Genomic DNA, 25,493 nt, shown 5'->3' on the forward strand with positions numbered 1-25,493 from the left:
TTCTTTGGAGGTGAACTAGAAAATGAAATATCATCTTCCGACAACATAGCAGATCACATTTTTTTCTAGCTGGGGCCTCTAGTTGCGTTGGATCCAGTCATTTATTGTTTTTGTAGAGGGCCAGCATCCCATAAATTTTCCTACCAACCCTCTGTCAGCCAGGGCTAGGGCGATTTTTATCGGTTGGTCCTCTGGCAGAGCGATCTCAGGAATTTCCTCCAATTTTTTGATGAATTTAGGGACTTCTGGAATCAAATGTTTCTTCCCTTTCTGCGAGAGAAATCTTCTGAATGCTTCTTCTAAAGAGATTGGTGGGGTGGGAGAAGGCTCCCCACCCTCAGGCGCATTTATGGCAGCGGCTACGCTCCTCTGCGATTGCAAAACCCAGATGCGGACGTTGTGCCAGCAGCAGCACTGGCTGGAGGAGGGACGCAGAGCCCGATTGTGGGGATGTCGGGAAGGATTGAGAGCCCAGCAGCAGGGGCTGCCAGGCAGGGGGCCTACGGAGGGCCACAGGGGCCGAGGAAGCAGGGGCGCGGGAGCTCCAGTTCAGAATGTGCGCGCAGATATAGGTTTAATCTAAAGTGGTCATTGTATTAAATATAAAGTTTTGTCTTAAAATATTTTTGTCTCAAAATGCTTTTGTCTTAAATATAAAGTTTTGTCTTAAAATAATTTTGTCTTAAATTGTTTTTGTCTTAAACTATTTTTGTCTTAAATAAAGTTTTGTCTTTAAATTTTTGTCTTAAATATAAAGTTTTGTCTTAAATTGTTTTTGTCTTAAAATAATTTTGTCTTAAACTATTTTGTCTTAAATATAAAGTTGTGTCTTTAAATTTTTGTCTCAAACTACTTTTGTCTTAAATTTAAAGTTTTGTCTCAAAATATTTTCGTCTGAAATTATTTTTGTTTTAAATATAAAGTTTTGTCTTAAAATTTTGTCTCAAACTATTTTTGTCTTAAATTAATTTTGTCGTAAAATAAAGTTTTGTCTTAAAATATTTTTGTCTCAACTTATTTTTGTCTCAACTTATTTTTGTCTTAAAGTCTATATTTAAAACAAATCAATTGATATTAATTTTTAATGTAAAATAACTAAAACAAAAAATAATTTTTTGAAACAAAAGATTTTTTTTTGTCTTAAAAAAAGTTTAAAAAGTGCCCTTGGTATAGTAGTGCCAATACTCAGTGTCACGACAAAACAAAAGTTTTTAATGCGCAGGTCCTGCCCACATCCCAAAACGAGCCATGTGATATGGAACACTAAACAGATAATCAAGCAACGGCAAGGGCTAACGAGCCTGCCATAGGGCATTAAATGCCCGCTCAGCTGCAAGCTCGTTAGCCATATAACACGAGGTGGAGACGGAGTGTTCGGAAAGTCACCGGGCGCGCGTTAGATATGGCTAACGAGCTTGCAGCTGAGCGAGCATTTAATACCCCATGGCAGGCTCGTTAGCCCTTGCCATCAAGCAACACTATACGCCCATCCAAAGGAAAGAACCCGCCAACCGCGAATGCGAAATCAGAATGTTGTTTGCGATCACTGTGAATATCATCTCTTCTGTGAGACTGCACCTTCCTGCTATCAACGATTACTACCTTCTTTGCTTCCTTCCTGCTATCAATTGTTCTTCGTAATTTTAATTTACCTTTGAGCCATCATATGCTTAATTTGGTGCTCTAAATATAATCCCGGAAGTTGGTGTTCAAGAATACCTCTTTAATTTGCGAAAGTTATTCTTCTCAAATTGTTCTTCGTAATTTTAATTTACCTATGAGCCGTCATGTGCTTAATTTGGTGCTCAGGATATAATCTCGGGAAGTTAGTGTTCAATGACGTTGATCAAATTTGTGAATTGATCTTATTGTATTTTTTTCTCTTAACATAGTAAGTATAATTGATCTTATTGTAGGTATAAATATAGTATGTATAAAAGTTATTGAGAATTAAAAAAAATCCATGTCATGCTTGTAACTGCATGCGCATTCATAAAAGTAAAATAATAATAATAAAACAATTCACATGCATCCCAGAATTTAGGATTCACGAAGGACAAGTTGGAGTTGACCTTATTTAAAAAAATCACTTTAAAACATATCCAATATTCAAGAAGAACAAAGTAGAATAAAATAATATAATAAATAAAAGAAAGAAAACCTTAATTACATATAGAAATCTTAATGAAAATTTAATAAAGTAAAAAAATAAAATAAAAATTAAAACAAAATAAAATTCAACAAATAAATAATAAAAAACAATAATACAAGCACATACAAGATCCTGGGTGAAAAATTGTACACCAGTCAATGCAAAATTTTAGATAGCCATATTTTTTTCATTGGGAATTGAAAATGAGATTTTTTTTTTTTTAATTAAAAACGATAGAAACTTGAGGAGAATTATGAAACATAAAGAATCAATCATTAAAAAAACGAAATCAAATGCAAATAGAAACATATTTTAAAAATTTATATATAATTTTTTTTTTAAATTAAAAATTTATTTAAGCTACAACACCTTCAAAATTTCTTTATTTTAATAGTTAAATCGATGATGAGTTATTGCTGAAATATGATCTGCAGCAATTTTAATAATCTTTTTTCAAAATTGTATAATTGAAAGATAATTATCACAAATTATATTTTTAAATTTATGCTACTAGCTAAAATTGTCGTTGCTATGATTTTCTTCCTCGTGGTGTGGAGAAAACATTAAACTTTATATTTCAATGATTATGATTTAAAAAATAAAATAAATCAAATGACCAAAACTCTATCTAAAACATGATTTCACATTTCCCGGTACCAAACTTTTGGCTATAAAGATGATTTGAAGCTCAACAAAAAGAGACTCAAAAAGACTACTTATGACCATATCTTACAATAGAATATGACGAGAGAACCAAAGAAAAGAAAGTGGGGAACAATAATTAAATCTCAAAATTCTTCTAAGTCGTTGTAATTACAGATGTGTCTTAGAAGTAAGTTTTCACATTTTTACACTGAGGAGCGTTTTTATTTTTGGAATGGGTTACTTTAATATTTTTGTTAATTAATTTTTTTGATTAGATGGTTTAAATTAAAAGATGAAGGTATATTTCGTTGCCGCTCCATGAATGAATAAAATGGCAACTAATAACTTTTCTTCATATCTAAATCAAGTAATTCAACTTTGTTTAAATTATTTTTTAACAAAATTTTCTTGAAAAATATATGGTGTCTCTTGTGGATTTCCACGTATGGGGATTAAAGAAAATAAAATTGAAAATTTAGTGTCAAACTTGCGTATGAAACGAATGTCTGTTTACATTCTAAAACGTATGCATGTTGAGACGTGGAGGAAAAAATGACAATGTGGAAGAATACATATAGACAAGGTTTGTGTCATACCATTCTCATAAACATGGTTATGTGAATTTCACAACTTGTGAGTAATCTGCATTTCTTATGATTAAATTATAATAGTGATGAGATCAGACATAAATATAATGGTACACACGACTCCCCTTCTCATGGCAACATACCCACAAATTTTATTGTTCATTCTTTCTCTTTCCAAATAGGTAGTTTTATCAGCTGGTATCGATAATGGTAGAATTATCACGGAAAAGTGTGCAAGCTCTAAAAGTTAGAGAGAGTGGTCACTGGTGGCCTAGCTTCATTTTGCGATAGATTTTATGTGAAATTCACAGCTTCCCGTTCCTTCCCTTATATAAATGCCTTAACAATGTATCTTGTATCAGTCTTGTGTCTTACTCGAGAATGGCTTTGAGGGAATTTGACTCCAGTGTGTCAGGTTTAATTCATAAATCCCTCTTGATATCTTTAGGCTTTGTTGATATATTTAGGTTCTCATGTTATGGTTATTTCGAAATGTGTTTGAATGTAGTCAATATTGATCTATGTTATGTAGGAGAAAAATTTAAACATCGAAGAAGTAATAAGGGTTTTGAGTGCCTAAGAAACCCTGAAATCTTGAAAACCAATGCGAGTTACACTAGTAAAAAATGAGAAATTAGTGACTAGGTGACTAAAAACGTTAGTCACCACAACTTTTGAAATTGAAATACTATAAAAAATTAGCAATATCAAGTGACCCAACTAAAAATGACTAACATAAATGACTAATTTGGTCTCGGTTTAAAATATATGACTAGCTAATAAGTAATACAACTAAAAATGACTAACATAAATGACTAATTTAGTTTAGGAACAAAAATACAACTTCCTAACAAGTACTACAATAATAAAAATTAGTCATTTATGTTAGTCATTTTAATTGTGTCACTTTAGCAATCTAAAATTACAAGTGATAGGGGATTCAAAGACTATTAATATAGATTGGTTGAAAGGTTATACTTCCTTAAACATTTTTTTATTGGATCAACGGATGACTAGAGTTATGGAGCTTATTAAAATCTTCAAGGTTATATCCTTTGATCACATTCATAGGGAATTAAATTCAAAGGTTGACAAATTATCCAAAATGGGAGTGGGCATACAGTTGGATCAAATACATTATGAAGAATACCTGCAAGGAGAAGTGTTGGTTAATTAGTAGATGACACATTTCTTTAGTTGAAGACTTAACTTTCCATGTGTATCTACATTTTTAATTATCAGGTTCATATCCATTGAACTTAGGATACTAGTTTTTAACTCGGATACCAAGTTGTTTATCTAGTTTGAATGTACATTATGAGCATATGCAACAATGAAAACATTTAGACGTAGTGGTTGAATGTGAAATGCACACATAACACAACCCTTTCCCACATATATATGGACCAATGTTGACCCATGGTCTCATCAACACCTGCCAAATGACATAACCCAATACCTTAAGGTAACCATGGGTACCCTACTAGTGTGTGAGGCACATGTAACATTGATTGCAAATAGAAATTTGGATTAAATTATACACATGTTATCCTTAAGGGCCACTAAAATTAGGGAGGATTATCATATAATCAATTGGTAATGTCATTATTCTTGCATGGGAGATGTGTAAGGTTCAAATCTCCCCCCATGTTCTTTCGACACTCAAATGATTACTGCAACTAAGTCCATAATTATTTGGTGTTAGAAATATTATGGACACATCCATGGGCCATCAATTTATTGTATCTAGGACTTCCACCCAACCTTTAACACAATCAAACAAGAGCATCCACTTTTGGATTGAGACTTGAACCCAAGTCATTGTTAAGGTAAGAACTCCAACTTATATGTAGACCACAACTCAACAAATATCCCCTTCCCATATTAAGTGGGTGCTTCCAAAGTCATTTCTCTTGCATGTGAGAGATACAAGGTTCAAATTTCCCCTTCCCATGTTTTCGCTTCACTAAAATGGTCATTGCAACTAAGCCACGATAAAAAATTAAAAAAAAATTAAAAAATTCATCATATCCATGCATTGTCAATTTATTTTAGGAATTCCACCTACTGTTGAATATGTCAACATTATAAGAGCACAAATTTTCAAGTTTTGACTTAAACTTGGGCAATCATCAATAATTTTTCCAACTCGCTATCAAATCATAACATGACAAACCTCTCCCCTAAATGTTAAAGTGGGTTTTTATAATGGATTAATGTAGATTATTATTCTTACCTTATGAGAGATCAAACCAAAGTGATGATTGAAAAGAATGATTGATTACTTGATATATATCAAAGATTGAACTCTATCCATTTATGGAATATGTTAAATAACATACAAAATGTAACAATTTATAGCCATGATTTCGGATGGAATTCAATCATGGATTATCATCACATTTGGATCATAGTTTTTCTCATGGCCCTACCATGATTAAAAGTGTTTAAGGATATTTGATTGGATTTAAAACCTTAGAAAACACGAATAATGTTAGATTAATCAAAGCTTTGAAATTTGTTTTTCCCAACAAAATTGGATTAAAATATATGCACTTTGTCTATTAGATAGACAACATTGCGATTTATTTTTCAACTATTATTTTGATATCTTATCTTTGTAGTTGAGCTTCAACATTCTACTAACTAATATTGACTTTAAAAGGTCATATATTCAAATCTTAAAAAATGAAGAAAAACACTACTAAACCAACATAGAAGTTGCCCATCATTTTAATAAAATGATTAACCTTAACACATATTAACATGGTCAATATCCTTGTCATATATATAGATATTTCTTTCTTCTCGACAATTATCACCACAACCACATTTTCACCAAAATTTAGTTTTTCACAAATAGATATGTGAGTATACATAGACATAGAATGTGAAGAGATGTATATAAATATGTAATAAAGACTTGAACATAGGAAGTGATCCTTTTTTTCTATTAGCATCTTTAACATAGGGAGTGGTCCTTTTTTTCTATTAGAATTTGGCTTTGGTGAAGAGGTAAGAAAGCCCTCTTTGTTACTTTGCGTTTTATCGAACCCTATTTTGACCTCTTTTAGTGATCACTAAGTTTTTTTATTTTTCCTTTTATATTTCGCTCCATGCATTTATTAATTTGGTGAGAGCTTTAACATTTCAAATTCATTTTATATTTCCCTCCACACATTTATTATTTTGGTGGGAATTTAATACTTTTGTTTTGCCTATGAGAAAAAGTAGCCATCCAAAATTTGTCTTGCACTACCCTAATGTAAATATTATGATCCCAAAACTTGGTTTAATGGCTTTCAACGATATTATTTTGTAAAACCATCCTCCCACATCCACCCAAGTAACCATGCCAATTTGGGTAAACATGAGACGAGAGGCTACTATGATCAGATTCAAACTCCTAGGTGAACTTAAGGAAGTGGAATTGATAGAACATCAAATATAGTCATCCAATACCATCAGCAGAACCCTCGGGAGACAAGTCATCCACTCAGACAGCCTGTCCTTGGGTTCCACTATTGTTCTGGACAATTTGAGGCTCAGTCATTCTCATGCTATGGGCAAGGGAGCGACCAAAGACCTAAAGTCACTCTCATAGGCTTGCATGCCAGTGAATGTGGACAAAACTTGCCAGTTCTATGCCAGAGACTCCGAGATTTGACCCACGTTTTCAGGCCCAGAGACCAGGCCACTGCCCAGAATAGCATGAAAGCTCACAATTAAGTAAAGTGTAGGGAAACAATGATGCAAAAGTAAATAGTTGATCAAGGCCTTAACCAAACCCCTACTAGACATACAAGAATTTTCATCAAACATATCATCGACATGTAACCTACAGGTGTAAACCACAAAGTTAAGTGTAGGGATCTCTTACTTATCTGAGAATCGCCATGAACCATTGTTTCCTGATGTCATTTTCCGCCTTATCACTTATTAGGTCATAGTTACAATATCCATTGAAATACAAGTAAAAACATGTTGAGGGCTAAACATAGTTGTTGCCATAAAAATGAGCATATAACCAGCATAATAGGAACATAATTACAATAAACATATCAACCATCAAAATCCATATATACACTAGTACATTTACACATGAAAACTAATGGAATGAATTTCTCATTAATCATTGTAATGAAACAACCAGAGATAGGACTACCACGTTCCACCCGACCATAGATTGGCTTACCCAAGTCTCTCTTCAGCCACTCACCCCTGTGCCATATTCCAAGCATGAATGTGGGACTCATAGAACACATCAAAAACACCAAACAATGTGGATTCCATTGGAGTTCTCCGCCTACATCGTGAGGAATTTGAGTGCCTACTAGTCTCTTAGGCTTTACCGTGAATCCGCAGTCTGATCAAGGGATTACTAGGCCCTATACCAAGACATACTCTCCAGGCTTTACCGTACATTCCATCCCTGAATCACTAGGCCCAACAGAGAGAAAATCCACCTCTTCGCTTTACCGTATATCCCGCCATTCATCGAAAAAGATTCTTAGGCTCACTGAGGACACAATATCACTTTACCACAACCCATAGTCTAGTTTAGGGGTTACTAGGCCAGTGGCTTCGTGCATCCTCATTCTGGTTCAGGGACCACTACCACCATGCATTTGTCAATTCAAAGATCCACCCCACTCAATTTCGAATCCAATCCGGCCATCCCACATAAACCACATGAGAGAACCCATCTCATCAAATATATCAGGCAATCGTAATGCTAGGCTAAAAATATTGTCACACCTGGAAAAACCCATGCCATGGTAGAAAAGAAACACATGCATTCCCATGCATACCAAATCTAGCAAGGAAAATACACATGCAAGTTGATACCTACAATGAAGCTTGTTGTAGTTGCTTGATCTCACCTTTCCCTGCTTGATATTGTCTTCCTCTTGCCTTCTTTTCCTTTCTTGCTCCAATGCTAAAGTGCTCCAAGAAACATCTAAGCGTCCAAGGGTATGATAGAGACAGATAATAATGAGAGAGCTCCAAAGCTAAACTAACAAAAGGTTACCAATTGATCCTCATAAGCCTTTTTATGAATGAGGCCTTTATTTCCTTCATTTTCCATTATTTTCCTTCATTTTCCTCCTCACATGTAACTTGTGACCTTTCACCTCCTTTTCTCCTAATTTCCATTATTTTCATAAATAATGTGCCAAAATGCCTTTTAATGCCTTATCCATTGCCTTTGCCAATTTCCTTAGCCATAAACAACCAAATGAACACCCATTAGGATGTCTTGCTCAACATTCATCTTGGAATAAGTGTCCTAGTCATCCATGGTTATTGTCTTTAACATTTATTACATGGAATTTTCACTAAGGCTGTTACAGAACCGTCCCCCTTGGGGGACACCGTCCTCCGTGTTCAATCACATATATACCTCAGTAACCTTATGAAATAATACATACTTCTTATGGATATTTATGACACAACTCCATGCAGTATTTACAATGAAGGATTTGCTCAATAGAAGAACATTATGACAACATGACAACACACCACATAGTGGAGCTTTATAATACAACTCATTACGGTATTTACAATGATCATCCTGTTGAGTGTCAATCCACATGACATCATAACATCATGATAACATAACCACATGATAGCATAATAACATAACCATACTAACATGACACCCATACCGCATGGTGGAGCTTTATAACACAGCTCATTGTGGTATTTACATCCGTACACGAGTGTACATATAGCAACATCATCAAAACTATATATACCAAAACATATGACAAATCATATACCAAAAATATATCAAACATATGATAACATTATATAGCATATATCAAAACATCATATATCATATATCAACCATCATAAAGCATATATTAATCACCATAAAGCATATACTAAACCAACATAAAGAAAATACTAAACCACCATGAAGCATATACCAAGCCATCATAAGTAGATAGTAGACCACCATAAAGAAGCTACCAAACGACCATAAGCAATCACCAAACCACCATAAGAAATCACCAAACCACCATATCAAGGCTGCTTTGCCTTAATCGACAAACAAGGAAGGATACATGGCCCACATCTAATCACCATCTCCCATGTAGCTTCATCAGGCCCAAAGTGCTTCCACTGCACTTTAACTTGCTCGATTTCTTAGTTCTGGAGCATGAGAACCTTTTTCTACAATATACATTGAGGCTTCAGCTGTAATTGTTCATATGATCCCACCTGCAATACAGACAAGCCAATCACATGATCAACGTCCTTAACATACTTCTAAAGCAAGATACATGGAAAACATTGTGGACTTTCATTGTCTAAGGCAGTGCAAGTTGATAGGCTACTAGCCCAATCCTCTCAATGATACTGAAGGGTCCACAAAATTATGGTGCCAGCTTGGCACATGAGCCAATCCGCAAGGAGCTCTTCTTCGGTTTGATGCGCAAGTACACCTATTCCCCAACCTGGAACTTCTTGAACAGTCTGTTCCTGTCTACATAACTCTTCTTCCCATCTTGTGTTGCGCCGAGATTCTTCCTGATCACCTACATTTCCTGTTCCATGTCTTCCAACATATCGGGTCCAATGAATACTCTTCTAGCCTGATCACCCCAACTAATGGGAGTGTTACAACTCCGCCCATACAATGCCTCAAAAGGACTCATCCTCAGTGACTCTTGATAATTGTTGTTGTATGAAAACTTGATCAAAGGGAGATACTCTTCCCACTTCCTCTACTGATCCATCACATACATCCTCAACATTTCCTCCAATATCCTATTGACCCTCTCTGTCTGTCCATCTATTTGTGGATGATAAGTTGTGCTGAAGGCCAACTCGGTGCCCAAACCTGCAAATAACTTCTTCCAAAACTTGGAAGTGAACTTTGTATCCTTGTTTGACACAATCTTCTTTGGAACACCATGTATTCTAACCACATCTCAGATGAATACCTATGCCACATCACTAGCTAAGAATGTAGACTTTACCGAAACAAAGTGTGCAACCATTGTTAACCTGTCCACAATTACCATGATGGAATCATGCTGCTTCACTGTCTTCGAAAACCCTGTGATGAAATCCATGGAAATGACCTCCCATTTCCACTCAGGAATAGTGATCGGATGTAGAAGTCCACCTGGATGTTTTCATTCTTCTTTTACTCATTAATAGTCAAAACATCTCGTGACAAACTCAGCTACATCCCTCTTCAGATTCGACCAATAGTAATATCTCTTCACCGTTATGAGTATCTTCTGATAACTTGGGTGACCTGAATAAGGTTTTTCATGAAACCCCCTCAAGGTCACCTTCTTGAGCTTACTACTATCTGGTACATATATCCTGTATCAGAACTTGGCCAATCCCTCTATTGTAAGACAATAGTCAATGCCTTGTGCACCTGCACCTATACCTATACTGCCACCTGTACGTGTACCTGTAATTCCATATGTACCTGTACCACTACATGCACCTATACCTATAATGCCACATGTACCTGTACCATGACCTGTACCTATACCTGTACTATCACCCTGCTACAACCTATGCACAATCTCCATATACATGACATCTTGTTGTCCTGCCTATAAGATCCTATCCTGTAAGTCCGTCCCATAAGAGCTCATAGTTTCCAAGTGATGTACTTGTACCCGTCTTCTGAGAGCATTTTCCACCCTGTTCTCTTTACCCTTGATGTACCATGATCTTGAAGTCAAACTCATTGATCGTGGCCAACCATCTAGCATGATTGACATTCAGATTTGGTTGTTCCAACAAATACCTCAACCCAATGTGATCACTCATAAGCACACACCTCCTGCCAAGAAGATAGTGTCTCCAAATCTTCAGTGCATGTATAATCGTTTGTAACTCAACATCATGTGTCGAGTAGTTCTGCTCATGCTCATTTAGTTTCCGGGGCTCATAACATACCACCTGTCCATCCTGCATAAGGACTCCTCCAAGCCCTCTCTTGCAAGCATCTATGCATACCACAAACTCTTTGTCCGGATCTGCAATCTGTAGCATTGGTGCATGTGTCAGCAACTACTTAAGCTACTCAAAGCTAGCCTCACACTCTTCGGTCCATTCGAACTTCTTACCTTTCCTTTACAATGATTTAATGGGATAAGCAATCTGAGAGAAGTTCTTGATGAACCTCCTACAATAGCTTGCCAAACCCATGAAATATCTCACCTCATCCACTCTCTTAAGAGCTACCCACTCCATGATGGCCCTTATCTTCTATGGATCTACTACAAGGCCTTCCATGGAGACAACAGGTCAAAAGTAGTGTACCTCAGTCTGAAAGAAACCACATTTGCTGAGCTTAGCATACAACTGATGCTCTCTCAACAACCTCAATACTGCTGCTAAGTGCTCGGCGTGCTCTTCCTCATTTTTAGAATATACCAGTATATCATCAATGAACACAATAACAAACTTATCCAAATATGGATGCAACACATTATTCATCAAACACATGAATGTAGCTGGAGCATTAGTTATGCCAAATGGAACCACAACAAACTCATAATTCCCATACATGTTCTTGAATGTAGTCTTGTATATGTCCTCCTCTTTGATGCGTACCTAATGGTATCCGAATCTCAAGTCAATCTCCGAGAACACTACTTCTCCCTTCAACTGATCAAACAATTCATCAATCCTTGGCAAAGGGTATATGTTCTTGATAGTCACTTTGTTCAACTTCCTGTAATCAATGCATAATCTGAGGGTACCATTTTTTTTCCTCATAAACAAGACCGGTGCACCCCAACGTGATACACTTGGCCTAATGTATCCCTTGTCCAACATTTCCACTAGTTGCAATTTTAACTAAGCCAACTCAGGCATACTCATCCTATAAGGTGCTTTCGATGTTGGAGCTACCCCTGACACTAACTCAATTGAAAATTCTACCTCCCTAAGAGGTGGAAACTTTGTAATGTCCTCGGGGAATACATCTCAAAACTGTTGCAACAATGGGTACATGTTCAACACATCTGCATCCTCAGCCTCCTTACCCTTATCACTAGAAATGTGTATTGCAAATAGCTTGCACCCTTTTATGCGGCTATGCTTTTCTTGCATAGTTGTCACCATCCTAACTGACGTGGCTTTCTTCTTACCTTGCAAGACTCTTGGTTCCCCATTGTCATCAACACACTCAATATCCTTTTCATAATAGTCAACCTTGGTTTTATGAAGATACAACCAATCCATGTCCAATAACATATTGTATGAACCCAATGGTAATACATTCAAATGGGATACTATAGGAATACCATTTAAGTCAAATGTGCAAGCTCTTGACCAATGATGAACTCACTTCTTCATACATGTAGGCAACTGCACTAACGAAGAATCTGCTTTACCTTTCAAGCTGAAGATCATTACTCTGGCCTTCATGTTATCTGTGTAATTGTGAAACTTGAAGAATTTGTTCATTCCAAGTCTCCAAGCCTCTGCATCTTCCGGCTTCTTCACATCTCCATCAAAAGTAGGTGGTTTTTCTTTCTTGAATCCATCCGGTAAGTACCCCCTATCATTCTTCCTGTAAGGATGATGGCGACAATGATCATGATGTTTATGAGAACCAGAGCTAGAATAATACCTATACTCATTGCTCCTCCTTTCTGGAGTTTCCAATAACATGCCATCCCTCCCTGTGTCATATCTATTTGACCTTTTCTTACCATGAGATCTACTTCCATATGCTCCATTAGTCCCATCCTCATGTGCATGGCTGACCTAAAGTGGTCCTTGTCGTTGCAAGTCCCACAAACTCTGAAGAAGTATAGAATTAACCTCCTCTTACTTCTGTTGTGCCTGTATGATCTGATCGTTATCTTCCTTACAACTCCTTATCTCTTCCTTCAAGCTCCTTAGTGTATCGGCCAAATCAGAAGTATGCCCCACACCACGCTGCTCATCTGATGCATAGGGAGATTCTACATAGTCTACCACTTTGCTAGCCATTTGATCTCTTTCTTCCTACAATGCATAATATGTCAGATAAACCAAATAATAATAAATTAACGTACCTTAGCATAGCTTGGGGAGGATACCTTGTCTACAAGATCACCAAATCAATGTGATACATGTAAAACATAATCATAATAGTGTATAGACATGCACAAATAAATGAATCAACGCATAAACATCACTCTAACTAGGATCCAATCATCAATGAAAGGCCATATCAATAATGCATGCTATGACCTCATGCATGACAACAACGATTACCCCATTGAACACATTTCTACATGCAACCGACAATATGCATAAGCAATGCCTAACCAACTACAAATACACATAAACGCATGTAGTTGAACATAATCGAGCAGTTCTTTTAATCAACCTACAAGATTGATGCATGTAATCAAAATATTCAAAATGTAACCTAACATACAAGGATGTAAGTAAGGGACATAAAATCAACATGTAAGCGAAAAATAACCATATACAATGAGTCACATACCCATGTCAATTACTCTTCATGAAATCAACATCAAATTCTCCATGATAACCATACTACAACCCTAATCCATCATCAAGCAAATGCAACAAGTATATAAGTGTAAGAGACACACATGCAACTGACATGCATGCATTAGCAACACACAATCAACCCATTCAGTCTGAGAGTTGAACCATGCCTTATTACCACTCTGTAACATCCTCCTCCCACATCCACCCAAGTAACCATGCGAACTGGGGTAAACATGAGACGAGAGGCTACTATGATCAGATTCAACCTCCTAGATGACCTTAAGGAAGTGGAATCTATGGAACATAACATACAGTCATCCAATACCATCAGCAGAACCCTCAAGAGACAAGTCACCCACTCAGACAATATGTCCTTGGGCCCCACTGCTATTTTGGATAGTTTAAGGCTCAGTCGCTCTCATGCTATGGGAAAAGGAGAAAATAGAGACCTAAAGTCACCCTCATATGTTTTCATGTCAGTGACTATGGACGAAACTTGCTAGTTCGGTGCGAGTGACTCTGGGATATGAGCCACTTTTTTAGGCCAAGAGCCGAGGCCACTGCCCATAATGGAATGAAAGCTCATAATTAAGTAAATTACAGGGAAACAATGATGCAAAAGTAAATATTTGGTCAAGGACTTAACCAGACCCCTACTAGCCATGACAGGCATTTTGATCAAACATATCATTGACATGTAACCTATAGGCGTAAACCACAAAGTTAAGTGTAGGGATCTCTTACTTATCTTAGAATCACCATGAACCATTGTTTCCTCATGTCATTTTCTACTTTATCACTTATTAGGTCATAGATACAATATCCATTCAAATACAAGTAAAACATGTTGAGGGCCAAACATAGTTGGTGCCATAAAATGAACATATAACCAACATAATAGGAACAAAATTACAATAAAATATCAGCCATCAAAATCCATATATACACCAATACATTTACACATGAAAACTATTGGAATGAATTTCTCATGAATCAAAGTAATGAACAGATCGGAGATGGGACTACCACGTTCCACCCGACCATAGATTGGATGATCCAAGTCTATCTTCAGCCAATAACCCCCATGCCATTTTCCAAGAATGAATGTGGGACTCATAGAACACATCAAAAACGCTAATAAATGTGGATTCTACCATAGTTCTTTACATACACCGTGAGGAATTTGAGTGCCTCCTAGTCTCTCAGGCTTTACCATACATCCACAGTATGATCTAGGGATCACTAGGCCCTACACCGAGACATACGCTCCAAGATTTACCATGCATTCCATCCCAGAATCACTAGGACCAATAGAGAAAAAATCCACCTCTTGGCTTTACCGTATATCCCACCATTCACCCCCAAGGATTCCTAGACCCACCGAGGCACACAATTTGGCTTTACTGCAACCCACAGTCTGGTTCAGGGGTTACTAGGCCAGTGGCTTTGTTCATCCTCAATCCATTTTAGGGACCACTACCACCATGTGTTTGTCAATTCGGAGATCCACCCCACTCATCTTCGAATCCAATCTGACCATCCCACATAAACCGCATGAGATAACCCATCTCACCAAAGCTATCAGGAAATAGCAAGGCTAGGCTGAAAATAATGTGGCACCTGGCAAAACCCATGCCATGGTAGAAAAGAAACACATGAAATCCCATGCATGCAAAATCTAGCAAGGAAAATACACATGGAAGTTGATACCTACAATGAAGCTAGTTGTATCTGTTTGATCCTGCTTTTCCCTACTTGATCTTTGCTTCCTCTTGCCTTCTTTTCCTTTCTAAGAGTATGAGAGAGAGAGAGAGAATAATGAGAGAGCTCCAAATCTAAACTGACAAAAGGTTACCAATTGATCCTTAGAAGCCTTTTTATGAATGAGGCCTCTATTTTCTTCATTTTCCATTATTTTCCTTCATTTTCCTCCTCACATGCAACCTGTGGCCTTTCACCTCCTTTTCTCTTAATTTCCATATTTTCATAAACAAATGTGCCAAAATTCTTTTTAATGCCTTAGTGATTTCCTTTGCTAATTTCCTTAGCCATAAACAACCAAATGAACACCCCCTAGGATGCCTTGCTCAACATTCAGCTTGGCATAAGTGTCCCAGTCATCCATGGTTATTGTCTTTAACATTTATTACATGGAATTTTCACGAGGGTTGTTACATATTTTCTTTCTGTATATGATTGGATTTTTGAAATAACTCTGTAAACATTGGAAATTTCATTTTTACTTTGACGGAGTAGTGTTGTGAAGTGGAGAAGCATGGAAACTTGGGGGCATTGAAGAGTGGAATGGGTCCAGTTATGGAATGGACAGAACCTCATGTCACTCAATCTCCTTAGTCTCAAATATTGAATGTTGGAAGGGTGTTGGGAGATGTTGTAGGCGACAATGAGCACCCAAGTAGGCCATTTCCTTATAATGCCAATGGAGCAGTGATTCATCCTTCGATGAGCCATAATTCAATGAGCAAAAATTCTAGTACAAGCCCTACTTCTACTTATACTCCTATTCCTGCCTCCTCCCATTCGTCCTCGTCAATTAGAAGGTTTTAAGGAAAGGGTACACTATATTATGCCAATATAATGTGATCATTGAATAAATTTGCAATTCACTTGGTCTCTATGGAATTATTCTGGAAACAAAACCTACCAATCTCGATGAAAATGTCTCCAAATGCAAGGTCTCATTCTGAAGGCATTTGAATTCTTTGCTAATGTTATTGCGCTTGATCCCCAGAATGCTTGTGCTCTCACGCACTGTGGATTTTCTTAGAAGGATGAAGGGAACTTTCCAGATGAAAAGAAGGTTTGTTTTTCACATCTGACATTGTTTAAAATATATTTCTTTTTTCTTTAGTGTACTTTTTTTTGCGTTACTTATTTTTTCAAGATTCTGAATAATAGTAGTTGTTTTATAATGGAGTGGGTTGAACAAGAGGTGTAACTACCTAAACATTTTCGGGTTGAGGAGGGTCTATTTGATTTCCAAGGAAATTTCCATCTTGTTAGGAGTGCCAATAATCATGACATGTGAAGGAACGATAGTGAAGGATTGTATGTCCTTTCTAAACCCCCCAAACCTCATTTTTGTTTTCCACTAGGATTATCAAGAGTGTCATACTGTCATCATGATGTGATGTGCTAGTAGATTTTGTAGATGGTGAGGGATTTAGTGGGCTACACTAGATGTTGCAGCCTTCAAGTAGATCCTCAGTGAAGTCGACCTTTTCCTCAAGATTTTTTTCATTTGAGGGGTGGGAAAAATAGGGTTGCAACGAAGAGCGAGCATGGAGATTGTCAAGCCATAGGAACTAGGCATATTGACCTTGCAAAAATATGATTCTACCACATTTATTTGAGATCAGCTCAAACCCTAGCCATAGACCTATCACTTTTCTCATTGTACATAAGTGTTAATAATTTTTTTCATCTTTTATAGCATATATATAAGAGAAATCAAAAATATGATGAGTATTGGGTAACTATCTACAGATATCGACCAAATCAAAGTAGAAATGGAATTTTTGTTTATCTCATGCTCTCTGAGACTTCTCACAGTCTCTACTAATTCAACGTGTATTACATAATTTTTTCCATTTGAATGTTCTTCCACATCTGCATTATTGCTCTCTTGCACATTGTAACCTCATGCATTAAATGAGTATGCATTTTTAGTTCGCTTTTAACAGGCATCAGAGTGAGGACTTGGATTTTTTTTTGAAAAGTCTATTATCCCTTAATTGGATACTCTACACTATCCTTAAGCTATTTTATTATGCCTTCTTCCATCACAATACTTTTCTTCCTTCAGAGACTCTATCTCCTTCACTTATAACTACTTCAAATTGAAGGTTTCTACACATTGCACTTCACCTTCTCAAGATGTTTGGCTTTTGTTCAGCTCATCATTGTACTTCAATTTTATTGGGACCACAAAGAAGAAAAGAATCCACTTTGCATAGGAGATTTTCTTTTCATATTATTTTGATTTTCTTTTGTTGTCTATTTTTTGGGGGGTTTTAGCACTTTCCTTTGATTAGCAAAACAATGGACTCCTAATCTATGCTTCACTTGGAGAATCATCTTCAATGTTTGGTGATTTTTCTAGAAAATTACTCTATTGTTTAACACTGAAAAAGGCTTAACCAATTTACCTTCACAAAATAAGAGTCTTGAGTCTGTTGAGCTATGGTAGCTCAGGAATTATTCTTCACTAGCATGGTGCCTTAGCTTGTGAAGAATATTAATCAGCCTTGTAAATGCTTACTTAAGTGGATAGAAATCATGGATATGGTTAGGGCATAGCCATGAGGCATATTGGCCTTGCAGAAATCTGATTCTACCACATTTCTTTGAGATCTGCCCTAACCGTAGCCACAGATCTATCACTTTTCTCATTTTACATAAGTGTTACTGATTTGTTTCATCTTTTATAGCATATATATAAGATAAATCAGAAATATGACGAGTATTAGGTAACTATGTACATATATTGACCAAATCAAAGTAGAAATGGAATTATTGTTTATCTCATGCTCTCTGAGACTTCTCATGATCTTTGCTAAGTGGAAATGTATTACATAAGTGTTTCCATCTTAATGTTCGTCCACATTTTAACTATTTCTTTGTTGCACATTGTGACCTCATGCATTAAATGAGTCTGACTTTTTAGTTTGCTTCTAACAGGCATCAGAGTGAGGAATTGGATTTTTTTTTTAAAACTCTATCACGCCTTAACTGGATACTCTACACCATCCTTATGTTGTTTGATTCTACCTTCTTCCCTCAAAATACTTTGCTTCTTTCACATACTATCTCCTTCACTTATAGCTACTTCAAACGAAAGATTTCTACACACTAGAATTCACCTTCTCAAAGTATTTGGCTTTTTTTCTGCTCAACACTCTACTTCAATTTTGTTTTGACCACAAAAAAGAAAAGAATCCACTTTGCACAAGAGATTTTCTTTTCATATTGTTTTTATTTTCTTCTTCTGTCTATTTTTTTGGGATTTTATCGCTTTCCTTTTATTAGAAAAATAATGGTCTCCTGATCTATGCATAAAATGGAGAAACATCTCCAACGCTTTGTGATTATTTTGGAAAATAATTCTATTATTCAACACTGAAAAAGGCTTGACCACTTTACCTTCGCAAAATAAGAGTCTTGAGTCTATTGAGCTATGGTAGCTCAAGAGGTATTCTTCACCAGCTTGGTGCTTTAGCTTGTGAATAATATTTATTCCAAAAGGTGTTCCCTTTGAGAACAATTCCCCCAATGCCACTGTGTACTATTCTGCACCATCAGATGGAATGGTAGACGATTAAAGATTTTTAGACCATTGGATTAATAGTTAATAGTTAAGAGACAACTAATAGTTAGGGCACGTAATGGCCATGTTCAAAAAGTAATCAAAACAGTTTCTTAATGGCTTAATGTGGAGGTTTTTTCGTTCTAGATACAATCGACACGTGCTCTCTTTGATGACAACATGTACGAATATTAGAAGTGGGCAGGGTTTACTTTGAGTACCTAAACTTAGCCTTTTGGTTTCCTTTCTCTCTCTCTGTTACTTGAATTGTCTCCAAGAACTCCATTTGGGCTCTTATGAAAGTATAATTGTGCTTCCTATAAGTTTGGAAAAGCTTACATCACTGAAATAACTCTCCATATGTTTAAAGTCGGTGTATATTTTCATAGGCCATACTACAATTTTGTTCAAATGGCATGGGTCAGTGGTGCATGCACAATGCCTAATATTTTCCTCACAACTGACCCTCGAGAATTCATATGGATTTTATTTATTATATTTTTGTGCAAATCGTTCATTAGCACAGGTTGTTCTCAAGACATTCAAACTTTGACAAGCCTGAAAAAATGCTTCACAAATGAAACTGTCCTCATTGACTGGCTAGAAGTAGACTCCTCTCGTTGTGCATGGACGGGTATACAATGTATATAGGGAAGTGTTTTCTCCCTAGATTTATCCTTCATAGCTCTACGGGGAACCATATCCCCTGCAATAGGAAACCTGGCATTTTTGCAGATTGTGAATTTGAGCAATACTGCACTGACAGGGAAACCACCTTCACAACTTTGGGGTCTTCCAAAACCATAATATCTAGACTTAAGCATCAATGATCTATATGGTATGTTGCACCCTCAGATTGCTAATCTTGTCAGTTTATTTTAAATTTTAATCCATTCTCCGGTAACTTTCCTACCAAGCTCGAAAATCTTGAAAATTTGAAGCATCTTGATCTCATTTTCAATATATTTTCTGGTAGAATTCCCCCCTCCCCCCTCGATGGGGAATTTCTTAAAATTGTTGTATCTAGATGCCATTGAAAATTCCTTCTATGGAGTTTTCCCTATTCAGTTTGACCATATTACTAATTTAGTCACTCTGGATCTTAGTTATAATGCACTATCTGGATTGCTGCCAAAGGAAAGTGGGGGCATGGAGAATTAGTCTATCTATGGATAGGATCAAACTCATTTAGTGATGAAATACCAGCTAAAATTGGAAAAATTATTAAGCTTAATATATTAGATTTTCAAGGTTGTAAGTTCACTGGGCACATTCCCTCAGAAATTGGAAACCTTAAATCTCTGACGAAACTTGACCTCTTATAGAATAACCTTGAAGGATCATTACCAGACAACATTGGTAGTTTGTACAACCTTCTATATCTAATTACTATGATTAATGGACTAAGTGGGTGGACTCCAAACACAATTGCTAATTGTAGAAAATTCCAGGTGCTAGATTTGTTATTCAACGCACTAACTGGGCTTCTCCCCGATGATTTCAAAAATCTGGAGTCAATTTAGAGTTTTAATGTTGAGGAAAATCTTCTGACAGGGCCCCTTCCATCCTGGCTTGGTGGGTTGAGAAGAGTAACTTCTATAAGGTTATCCAAAAACTAGTTTGAAGGCCGCTTACCTCAGGAACTAGGCAACTTTTCATCTCTCAGAACATTGGGAATTGACGCTAATAGTCTTTATGGATCAATAACATTATATCTTTATAATGCCAAGAGCCTAGACTCTCTCTCTCTTTTTCACTGAATCAATTTACAACTATCACAGAGGTCACTTTCCGAGAGTGCATGAACTTTACAATCATGTTATTGGATGGGAGCAATTTTTTTGGTGGAATCCCTAGCTATCTTTCAAGTCTGTGTTTGGTCACCTTAGACATGTCACACAATAATTTCTTTGAAAAATTACCAGATGAACTTTGGATTTCATAGACTAGGCTTGGAATATCACTCATCAATAACTTCCTTGTGGGTGGGTTCTCTCCATCCATGTCTATTGTGACTAATCTCCAAAGGTTTCACCTTGATAACAATTATTTACAAATATTTATTCCTAAAGATGTTGCAAAAATCAAGAATTTAACAAATTTATCACTTCATGGAAATAGGCTCAAGAAAAATTCCTCCTCAAATTTTTTACTGTGTCAATCTTGTGGCTGTTGATTTGGGAATTAATGATTTGTTTGGCACAACCCAAGAAAGATTGGGCAGCTAGAAATTTTGGATAACCTTTTCCTTTCTCATAACAAGCTTTCTGGTTCCATTCGAGGTGAAATTTGTGTTGGATACAAGGAAATATTCCCATTACCTAATTCCAAGTTTACACAACACCATGGACTATTAGACCTTTCGTGGAACAATTTTACTGGGAACATTCCTTAGCAGATTGGGAATTGCAGTGTGATAGTTTATTTAAATTTACAAGGGAGCCTACTTACTGGTCATGTTCCTCGTAAAATTTCTTGGCTTGCAAATCTGACTTTGCTGGATTTGTCCTTCAATTTTCTTAGTGGGCCCATTTTACTTTATTTGAAGAGACTCCAAAACCTTCAAGGTCTGTTTTTTTCTCATAACCAGTTTTCTAGTAGTAATCCTATGGGGTTAGGAAGGATTTTAGGCATTGTGAAGCTTAGTTTAAAACATAACAAACTGATGGGCACCATTCCTATAATGCTTGGAAATCCAAAAAGGCTCACTCATTTAGATTTGAGCAACAACAATCTCACTGACAGTCTCTTACAATCTTCTTTTCCAAATCTAGGAAATCCTTTATTGTTTTTGGATTTGAGAAATAACAGATTTATTATAGGAAATATATCTTCGCTAGGAAATCTTGCAGAGATGGATAACCTAGCCTCGGTACTTGGACCTATCCTCCAATCATCTTGAAGGTATCATTCCTCCCAATTTGTGTAAAATATTTTTCCTCAAGTTCATAAACTTCTCATAAAATGCATTACTGGTAGAGATTCCTGAGAGATGCGAGAATTTTAATTTGTAATTACTTTCCAACCCGATACTATGTGGGTAGCCAACCGGTATTGTGTGTCCCTCAAGATCCTTCTTGAGAAAAGGTGTTGTATGCGACATAGAAATAGGGAGTACACTTTCATTTCTTTGCTTGATCTTGGTTGTTATTAGGTGGAGTATGTTGAGACAAGAGGCTTTTGTGAAAAATCCATAGAAAACAATGCTCATGGCTCCTCTTGAACCCAGTGACTATGGCTCTATGCTTCTTGATACTTTAATATCCTAGCATTGAGACATCTCTTGGTCTCTGCTAAGTAGACATGTACTACTTTGTGTTTCCATTTGAATTCTCTTTCACATCTGCAATATTGATCTCTTGCACATTCTAATAACATGCATTAAATGAGTCCACATTTTTAGTTCGCTTTTAACATCTGTCAAAGTGGGGGCTCAAATTTTATTTTGGAAAATAGACCGTGCCTTTATCTTGACAATCTTCCATCATCAAGCTACTGGATTATGTTGCCTTCACTGACCATTCTTTGCTTCCTTCAGAGACTCTATCTCCTTTTCCTACATTTTCTTCCAAGTGAAGCTTTCCACACATAGGACTCCACCTTCTCAAGGTGTTCGACTTTTGTCCATCCCATAACTTCACGCTTTTTGAAAGTTGTATTATACGTTTGAACTCTTAAATTCTTTCTTTCCTACAATAAGAGTTTGCAGAAATAAATCACGAGGTAATGGAAAGAGATCACAAATTTAAAATTGAAGTTTCATTTATCCTCTTTTTCAAGAATACAATGATTCAAAGAAATTACAGAGTAAACATCATGTATAATAGTATAGTTATAGAGAAAACCACCCAAAGAGAGGGTATCAAAAACAAATACTAATGTGTACATACTATTAAGAGCTAAAACCTTAGGAGAAATTTCATGTACAAGGGTACAAGGAAGAGAATATCATGAATTCTTGGAGCTATTATCTAGTATTTTGGAGGAATACAGAGAAGGATGTTCCTCCTCCAAGTCAACAATCATTGTATATACATCTCTACTAACATCCAAGGTTTTATAGAAGAAATCCTGTATAGATGGTTGACTAGATGAACTTGTGAAATGTGTTGTTTCTTGGAAGAGGCATCTCACTAATGGTGTTTAGACGAAATCAAATTCTTGTTGGTATGACGTGAAGTATCTTAGGCTCTGAGATGATATTTCTATGGGGCCCCTTAAGAGGGTGGGGAAACTCATTCATGAAGAGCATATAATCCACTGAGGTCTCATGGATCTAGAATCAAAGAAGGTGTTGCACTTGGCTTGCCACATGGTACCTCCAGTAGATGGGAGCATCGAGAAAAACTATGTGATTGTCCTAAGGGTCCCCCGCATGAACAAAGATAGGTGCATCTAATTCAAATATTGGAAGAAGGTCAAAACTGAGTTTTGTGATCCTTGAATAGACATTAGAGCCCCCTTTTAATCACATAATGAATGGGATGATGGAGTATGAAATGTTGTTAGTCTTAGTCTCTTGTAGATGTGTAATAAACTAAGTGGGTGTTACCTAAATAACCACGTGAGCTAGACATCCAATTGGAAAATTGACTTGTGAGAGGTTAGCCTATGAATATACTATATTTGTTGTTACGATTTTTTGATGTCATCTTATGAGTTATTTGAAAAATTCTTTTCTTCTTTGATTTATGATATAATTCTTGATAAACTTATTTCATTTGTCTTGCTTCAAAGGAGTTTCATCTTTGGTAGTCATTAATGTATTTCCATGCGTCTGTTATAACCTTAAAAAAAATCTAATTAGAAGAGAATTTTTGGCTTACAATATGAATGATTATTACTGCAGGGGTATATAAATGTCAATGTTGCAGTGAAAAAACCAAAAATGAAAGATGATTTTAAGCCAAAGCTAAATCTTTCAAAAGAGAGTATCCAGACAGAAAATTGTGGCCACAAAGTTATTGATGGAGAAGAAGAGGTTTCTTTCATTCTTGGTCATATTAAGGATTATGAGGAAATCCTTTCACCTGGGAAGAATCAAATTTAAGTAGAATGTGAAAAATAAACAATGTTTCTTAATGTGGAATATGTGAAGAGAAACAAACTTGTAGAAAATCGCTCTGGGTCAACAAAATCAGATAAAATGGACTATGAAGAATGTAGTATTTTTCTATAGACAGGTCCCCGATGGTTGTACCCAATACAACAAGGAATTTAACTATGGAGGTTGTAAGATGATCTACTGTGAAAAATGAGGTGGAAATTCAATGTGTTGTTGCCCACAAAGATGATAAGCTAGGAACAAGAGACATTTCTAGTTCGGAATGAAAATGAAGTTTTTTCAGAAAGGGATTATGGAGTAAAAATTTGGGTGGATCCATTACTCAAAGTTCATTATGCTTTGGACGAGATAATTTTTTATGGTGAATATGAGTTTAGTAATATTGACAAAGCAAAATTTCTGCATAATCTTCGTAAGCATGATTTGCAAGTGGGCTAACAAATTGATAAACAGGAATCCAAGTGAAATGCAACATTAGAGGCCAATGATAGAAATTATGTTTAAGAAAGTCAGAAAAGGATAATTGTTATTGGTGCAGGGCCTTCTGAGCTAGCAGTTGCTAGGCATTTGCAGTGGCTAAATTGTCATGTAACTATTTTGGAAGCATGAGATAGGGTAGGTGGAAGAGTTTATACAGATTTTTCATCACTTTTAGTGCCAATGGATCTAGGTGTTAGCATTATTACTGGTGTTGACGCATATGTGGAAACATAAAGAAAACTAGATCCATCTGCATTGCTTTGTACACAGCTTGGTCTAGAGTTGACAATGCTAAATAGTTACTTCCCTCTATATGATTTTGTGACTCGTTAAAAGTTCCTGCCACCTTTGATGAGGCACTTGAAGCAGAGTATAACATCCCATTTATGATACAGTGATTCTTATTACTCGGAATGGAGATGTAGAAATGCACATTTCTATGGATGAGGGGTTAGAATATGCTCTAAAAAAAGTGACACAATGCTTGATCAAGCTCAACTGGTTCAAAGTTGGCAAGTAGTAAAGGTCTTCTTAACAATTCTGAATTCCTTAGAGGGAGACTTAGAGGCATTGAGTGAAACAGTTGATTCTAGCATAATGGTAATTTCTTAAAGTAACGTTTTAATAGTTGTAGTTAAGGAAAATGGAATTAACATGGAATCTCATACTGATAAACTAAATTTATCTGATAATTCCAGCATGGAATAACAAAGCCTCAATCCACTTGAGATATGAGTTATG

At 36.2% G+C, this 25,493-nt stretch overlaps 1 pseudogene; it reads left to right on the plus strand.

Moving 5' to 3' along the window:
• Positions 1-349: 349 nt before the first annotated feature.
• Positions 350-25,272, plus strand: LOC149266557 (uncharacterized; annotated as a pseudogene).
• The last annotated feature ends 221 nt before the right edge of the window (positions 25,273-25,493 follow it).

Source organism: Pinus tabuliformis, chromosome 6, assembly GCF_031772625.1.
Source record: "Pinus tabuliformis cultivar Carrire ecotype Pingquan chromosome 6, CPIR1, whole genome shotgun sequence".
Taxonomy (NCBI): Eukaryota; Viridiplantae; Streptophyta; class Pinopsida; order Pinales; family Pinaceae; genus Pinus; species Pinus tabuliformis.